We start from the raw sequence: 8,223 nt of genomic DNA on the forward strand, positions 1-8,223 counted from the left end.
CGATGCTCAATCCACTGAGCCACAGCAGCCAGGGCTAGAAAAAAAAAGTCGTGTTTCTTAATCAGATATATCTGAGGCAAAAGAGGGGAGTGGGTCTAAATCCAAGGATTAGTGATACAGTGTTGGGCTTGGGTCTATATCTGACCTTAGGTAATTTTCTGAGCACCCAAGACATAAAGATATAACTCATGTCCAAATCTCTAAGTAATATGGTTTGTCCATTATGATCCAGAGGTTTGCCACCTGTGGACCCCCTGTTTCTGCCACATTACACATATAACTTGATAATCTCCCCTCTAATCCCGAGGGTACGGTTTTCTCGGTCTTTGTCAGGAATTTGCAGATGGGCTACTGTGCTGCAGGAGCTCAGCTCCAGGCAGGTTAACTTTGGATTAAGTGAGACCAAAAAATGACAGTGGAGTGTTTGAGAGGGAATTCATTCCAAGTTTATTTATTTATTTTTAAGTATATTTTATTAATTATATTGTTACAATAGCTCCAATTTTCCCCCTTTGCTCCCCTCTACCCAGCAGCACCCCTCCCCCAGCAACCCCCCCAACCCAGTCCATACCAATGGGTCGTACATACAAGTTCTGGCTTCATCCTTTCCTATATTGTTCTTTTTTAAAATTAATTAATTAATCAATTAACTAATTATTCTAACAATAAAAAATAACAATCCCCCCTCTCAGACTTAAGACCCTTTATAATCTTATAAAGGACAATGGGTGACGGTCTGGAGCTCCTCTAGCTGCTTCTGGACATGGCCGTCGGCCTACCTACCCTTGGGTCCAGACATCGCTAATAAGAATGGGGGTGTGGAGGGGAGGGTGGTCTTTTCACATGGGGAAGGGTCTTGCAGACTCCAGGTCCGTTGGTTGTCCCCGGACAATGGCGTGCTTGGTTTAACGGGCTGGCATCCTTGTTGTATTCTCGGGACAACAGTTTTGGCAACAGGGTTAAAAGACATCATTCAATCCATAACCACTAGATGACAAAAGGCAGGTATTAATTTTTCAATGTCCCACATTAGAGGAACAAAAGGGTTTCTTTGGAGGAAGGTGCCAAGTTGATTTTTTTAATTAAGTATATTTTATTGATTATGCTGTTACAGTTGTCCCAATTTCTTTTCTCTTTGCTCCCCTCCACCCAGTATCCTTCTTCCTTCCAGCAGTCCCACCCCCCTTAGTTCATGTCCATTGGTTGTGCATACCAGTTCTTCAGCTTCACCCTTTCCTATATTATTCTTAATGTCTCCTTGCCTATTTTGTACCTACTAATTATGCTCCTTAATCCCTGCACTACTTCTCCTCCTTCCCCTTCCCAGCCGATAACCCTCCAAATGATCCCTATGCCTATGATTCTGTTCCTATTCTGGTTGCCTGTTTACTTTTATTGGTTTGTTTTTATTTTTTAGGTTCTGTTGTTGATAGTTGTGACTTTGTTGTCATTTTAATGTTCATAGTTTTGACCCTCTTTCTCTTAAATAAGTGCCTTTAACGTTTCATATAATAAGGGCTTGGTGATGATGAACTCCTTTAACTTCACATTGTCTGGGGAGCACTTTATCTGCCCTTCCATTCTAAATGATAGCTTTCCTGGATAGAGTAATCTTGGTTGTAAATCCTTGTTTTTCATCACTTTGAATACTTCTTACCAGTCCCTTCTTGCCTGCAATGTTTCTTTTGAGAAATCAGCTGATAGTCTTACAGGCACCCCTTTGTAGGTAACTCTGCTTTTCTCTTGCTGCTTTGAAGATTCTCTATCTTTGACCTTGGGCATTTTAATCGTGATGTGTCTTGGTGTGGTCCTCTTTGGGTCTAGTTTGTTTGGGACTCTGTGCTTCCTGGACGTGTATGTCTCTTCCCTTTGCCAAAGTTGGCATTATTTATTTATTTATTTATTTATTTATTTTTACATAATGTTCAATTTCTTGCTCTTCCTCTTCTCTTTCTGGCACTCCTATGATTCAGATGACGGCACGTTTCAAGTTGTCCCAGAGGTTCCTAAGCCTGTCCTCATTCTTTTTTTTCAATTCTTGTTTCCTCCTTCTACAATGGTTGACTGTTTATTTCTTCCTTATGTCCCAAGTCATTGATTTGAACCCAGACTTCCTTCCCTTTACTATTGGTTTTGTGTGGATTGTCCTTGGTTTCACTTAACTTAGCCTTCACTTGTTCCCTTCTGCATTTGCCACACTCCAGCATATCTGTCACATCTGTGAGCATCTTTATCACCAGTGGTTTGAACTCTCAGTCTGTTAGGTTGCCTATCTCCTCATCGCTTAGTTCTTCCACTGGAACCTTGATCCGTTCTCTCTTTTGGGCCATACTTCTCTGTCTCATTAACTTGAGAGGCTTCTGTGTTTGCCTCTGTGTTAGTAGAGCTGTCACAACTGCTACATTGTGAGGGGCAGAGCCTTAGGTCTTCGTTAGTATGGGGCGACCCATTTGGCCACGTTGTGGTGCCATATGAGGGAGAGGAGTCTGAGAGGGAACAAAGCTGCTTGCTCAACCCTCGCCCCTTTTCCAGGCACTTCTCCCACTTCCTGTGTGGAACTGGCTGTCTCTAGCTATTTCTCTGGCTGTGGTTCCCAGAATGGGTGGGTTTGTGGCATTCTAGGACTCTGAGGGCCTCTAAACAAAGGAACTCTGCTGAGAGACCAGCAGCTTCTACCCATGCCCCAACCCCCACTGGCTTTCAGTCACGAGCAATGGGTTTTATTTTCCCTGGTGCTGGAACTGTGAGCTGCACTGTCTGGTCTGGTGCTGAGAGCTCTCCCCAGGTGTTCCTCCCTACTTTTTTTAAAGGTGTGACTGCGTTTTCCACTGGTCTGCCACTGCCGATGCCACAGCTGCCACTGCCACCTCACTGCTTCCTCTCTGCCCCGGCTCCATCCCTCCTGCCTCTCTGGATGAGTTTTTCTTCTTTAAATCTGTGTTTGTTGAACTTCCATGCAGCTCGACTTTCTGGAACTTCTGGGTGTCTCCAGTTTTGAGGTAGTTGTATTCCTTTTCAGTTGTGGAAGGAGATGCAGCGTGTCTACCTATGTCTCCATTTTGGCCAGAAGTCCCAAGTTTATTCTTGTGGCAGCAGGTGAGACAGGAACAAAGGATCCACGCTCTCCATGGTAAGCCGGTGGCAATTCTGCTTGGCGTCTCTGTGCTGACACTGCATGCCAAGGCATTTGCCACCTCAGCAAAGGGTGTATGCCCAGTCCATGTACACATTGCTACAGACTGACCCTAAGGGTGATTTTAAAAACAGGTTTTAGTGGTACTAACAAGGGTAGGTCTTGCTCGTCCGGTAGGCTGCATGCTAAAGAGATATCTTGAGATAACACAATAGCAGGTATCAGGTCCCTCCCTGGTTTTGTATACCACACCTTTACTCCCCTCCCCAGGGTAGTTTCTGTTGGGTCTGAATAACTACTACAGTGCAGTTTGTAGGACCAAATCCCTTATTCTCGCTGTGAACACTTCTTCATCCAGGCCATGAGTTTTCAAATTACAGTATAAATAGCATCCTTCAGTCCCAGTTCTCCTAATAGCTGCTGTAACCCAGTATACAACTGCCACCTGCTGGACGTAGATGGAAGATCTCCTGGGTTCGGCCACGTAATGCGATCAGCTGCCTTGATCCAATCTAACAGGGAATGATTGCCTGGAGTCTCGTGTGCATTCTGCAGCTGCTGCCTCAGCACTGGGTGCGTGGGGTTGGATACAAGCTTACCCATTCCCTGGCCAGGAAGTAAAATGCCACCCGCCCCTACATCCCATAATCTTAGCAACCAAGCCGCCAAAGATTCTGACGCCTTTTGCCAGAAGCAGCTCCCCAAATCCACCAGCTCTGCTTGCAAGTACGGATGCACTGTGGAGTGCTCTGTGACTGGCAGAGGGGGCTGGCTTGACCCTCAGTCATTCAAGGACACTTAGTCTTAATCTTCTGCATTACCACCACCGCCACCCCAGGCATGGCTGAAATGGGTGAGGTCTAGCCCTCCCCAACATCCTCCTCCTCATCCTCATCCTCCGAGGAGTCTATGACCTGTACCTCTGATCCTGTCACAAAACCAGTCCTGATCCAGGCCCTCAGGGTGGCCACTTCCACCTCTAATAGCTCCCATGTTTTCTCCCAGGCAGCCCTCAATTCCTGCTCCTGAGACAGGTCCTCTTTCAACTCTCGGACCTGGGCTTCCAATTCAAGCAACTCCCTGAATGCTTTATGCAGAACAGAGAAATAGCCAGCCTACAGCACCAGCCCCTACCCAGGCACTTTTCTTCCCTAGAGAGCCCCCTATCTTCAGCAGAGCCTCTTCTCTCACCTCAGGAGTCACTTCTACCCTCTCCCAATCTTGTAGGGGCACCGAAGCCTCCAACACGGTCACCACCATGAACCACATATCCATGCAGGCCAACCCGATAGCCCACCCTGAGTGGCCGTGCCCCGTGGCTGACCCCTGCTCCATAGCTTTCGTTTGTGGCAAGTCCTGCTGACTGTACCAAGTGCCGCAGGAGCTCAGCTCCAGGCAGGTTAACTTTGGATTCAGTGAGACTGCAAAATGACAGTGGGGCATTGCAGAAGGAATTCACACCAACTTTATTCTCGTGGCGGCAGGCAAGACAGTAACAAATTATCCATACTGCCTGGACAACAGGGACTCATATATTTAAGAAATTAAACAGAAGTAGCACAGGGACTTCTACCAACAAGAACTGTGAGATAGTGTGGCACCTGCATACTAAGGCACTCTTTTATGTAAGGATAAGCTGGAGAAATACATGGATGTTGAGGCAGGGTTCTTGACTACAGTCATCATGACAGGACAGCTAGCTTAGACAAAAAAAAAATTGATAGGTATATTACTCAAGGACATTGTGACCACTTGCCACATGCACGCGCGCGCTCGCGCACGCCCACACACACACACACACACACACACACACACTCCATATCAACTGCATGTGGCTATTTAGTACTTACTATTTAGCCATGGCTATTTAGTATTTACTGACTGAACTACAATGTGTTCTGATCCTCCCCCCTGTGTGAATAAAGTTTCCTTATAAGTCATTTCCTTCAATTGATGAGATTTCCTTGTCTTCTACCAGTCTGAAAGGAAATTTTTCTGAGAATAAACTACAGAATGGTAAATTCCTCATAGCCATGCCATGCGAATTCCATTGAGACTAGCACTAAGTTCCTAGATTTGTTGTATGCTTCTCAGAAGTCAATTATAATGCTAGAATTCATTGCAGATCAGATGAGATCAAGATAGTGGTTTCGACCCTGTGGTCCTCTACTAGCTAGTTTGCTGTGGCATACCTTAGCACCTTTAGGGGCGAGTGGCTTTGTAGAACAAGCACAAGATGTGGCATCCTTCTGAATTCAAAAGTCAAAGCTTTTGCCTCTTACTAGCTACGTGGCCTTACAGAGTCACCTAGACTGTAAGCCTGTTTCTTCACGTGTAAAATGTAGCCAGAAATTACCCTCACTGTTTAAGCTGGAGGAATGGATGTGATGCTTTGCACAAGGTGAATCTTATAAATGTGGCTATGTGAAGGAAGCTGTATGTCTCAAAGCCCATCCTAACACATTTGCAAGTGTTCTTGATATATTTTAAAATAAAAACAAAATTCTCTGACAATGTAACCTAGAGAGACACTTTACGGGGTGAGGGGTGGGGGATAAGAGGCATGGAGGCAAACTTTACCTTCACAGTGCCTGGACCTGTCAGAAGGAAAGGCAGGCCCCTTTAAAGCAGAACCTTTAAAGCTCCGCAACTCAAATGAAAGCTAGTCAAATCTTTTGCAGTCCCATCCCACCCCATGAAGAGCTTTGGAGTTGAGCCACTACAGATCCTTGTCTCTGTCCTTAGGAAAATCCTTAATAAACAAGTTACAGGGCCAGGGCTGCATTTCTGATGACTCAGATCTCCCTGAGCATAACTGGGGCCCATAGTAGTTTACTTCCTTGATTAACTTGGCTCTTGACTTGCTCCTGATTTTTATTATGAGGCAGCCTTAGGGATTCCTGGGACTGTGGAGATACAGCACAGGAAGTTATATGTGCTTTTAAGTGGAAGGCATTGGGGTAAGATTCTCCTTGAGGGCTTTTTTACTTCTGATATTTCAGGATTATAAGAGTTTCTTTTCCATATTTTCTCAGGGAAACCTGTGTAGATGAGGTAAGATCAGGGTGAGGAAACTTGATTTTTGCCAGAACTAATTGACAAACTCCAAGAGAGAAAAGAATGCTTTGGGCCTCAAAGGGCCCTGGCAAGTGTCTGGAACAGCTCTGCAGTCTTGAGGTTTATCCCTGGAGGGTGGGACACTGGCCTTTCACCTCTATAAATTGAGAAGTGCTCCCCGGCACCATATTAGCAATGCGGCCTTCCTCAGTGCCAACAGTTGGAAATGGGCAAAGATTTCTGCTGAGCCGCGAACCCAACGTGTAAAAAGGGAAGACAGGAGAAGAAGGAGGGGAAAATCACAATTATCTCCTGATAGGTGGTGTAATTAATTGGTTTGCTATCTCTGACAGTTTTAGTCTATCTGAGCATCAGGCATCCATTGTAAAAGGAAGTTGTGAGCATAACTCATCTAGAAGGTTACTGCAGGTCTAGGGCTGTGTTGAGGTGAAGTGTTAGAAGCACTTGCTTCAGGGTCACATTTTAAGGGGGTACCAGAAAACTCAGTAATCAAGATAAATAATATTTCAATGTACTATTTTTATTTTAATATGCTTTTAGTTTTTTAATTTTTAATTTTATTGTTGTTCAACTACAGTTGTCCTAATCCTTTTCCCATTGCTCTCCCCTGCCCCGCCCACCCCCACTCCCACATTCATAGTCAGTTCTTACCTTTTGCTCATGACCATGGGTCCTTTATACTTGTTCCTTGACTCGACCCTTCCCTTTCTTTCCCCCATTACTCCCCTTCCCCTTCCCCTTCCCCTTTGGTCGCTGTCAGTCTGCTCTTTGTTTATATATCACTGGCTCTATTTTGCTCATTTGTCTGTTTGCTTTGTTCATTAGCTTCCTGTATTAGGTGAGATCGTATAGTATTTGCCTTTCACCGCTAGCTGATTTCATTAAGCATAATATTCTCCAGGTCCACTCATGCTCTTGTGAAGGGCGAGAGTTCCTTCTTTCGTTCTGCTGTGTAGTATTGCACTGTGTAAATGCATCACAGTTTTTGATCCACTCACTTATTGATGGGCACTTAGGCTGTTTCCAGCCCTTAGCTAATGTAAATAACACTGCTATGAACATTGAGGTACATAGGTTCTTTTGAATTGGTGTTTCAGGGTTCTTAGGGTATAATCCCAGCGGTGGAATCAATGTGTAAAAAGGCAGTTCCATTTTTAGTTTTTTGAGGAAATTCCATACTGTGTAATGTTTTTTTAAGTCAAAATTAATAGCAGTCAGAGAAAGACAAGTACCATATGATTTCACTCATATGTGGAATCTAATGAACAAAATAAACAAACAAAACAGGTAGAGAACAGACTGACAACTGTCACAAGGGAGGGAGGTTGAGAGGCTGTGTGGAAAAGGTGAAGAAATTAAGCCAAAAAAGAAAAAGGAAAAAAAAACCCACCTCATAGACATAGACAACAGTATGGTGATTACCAAAGGGAAAAGGAATTGGGGGAGGCAGAGGATAAAGGGGAGAAAAATGGTGATGGAAGGGTGAGAAACGCTCACAATAAATCACTGGTACACAGGACTTGAGCAGCAAAGCGAGGCATTTATTCGTGAGTCTGCGGAGCTGGGCGCACCACCAGCCAGGAGCATGTGCGCGCAAAGTAGACAAAGTAAACTGGTTTTATACTAAGGCGATGAGCTCTCCTCCCCTCTCCTTCTCCCCGGTTTCTCCACTACTGGTTAATCCGGGTTCACAATCTATTCTAATGTGATTAACTACTTAACTCAGGGTGTGATTAACTAAGGGTAATCTAGTTATAGGTCTATGTCCAACTTACTGTACTTGCCAAGTTATCTAGCTACATCTTCCCATTTCTCTGTGTTTGGTGACAACAGTCTTTCTCCTTTTGAGCCCAGAGATATGTGTGAGGAGCTGCAGAATGTCGTTCCCTCGCCCCTTTTCCATGATTCATCTGTTAATTTTCTCCTGCTGGTTTGAGAGTCACTGGCTTGCTTCTTTATCCCTAACAGAAGGAGATATGACTAGGGGTGGTGAACACACAATACAATATACA

The sequence above is a fragment of the Furipterus horrens genome, unplaced genomic scaffold (genome assembly GCF_987537825.1).
Source record: "Furipterus horrens unplaced genomic scaffold, mFurHor1.1.pri manual_scaffold_22, whole genome shotgun sequence".
NCBI classification, from domain to species: Eukaryota; Metazoa; Chordata; class Mammalia; order Chiroptera; family Furipteridae; genus Furipterus; species Furipterus horrens.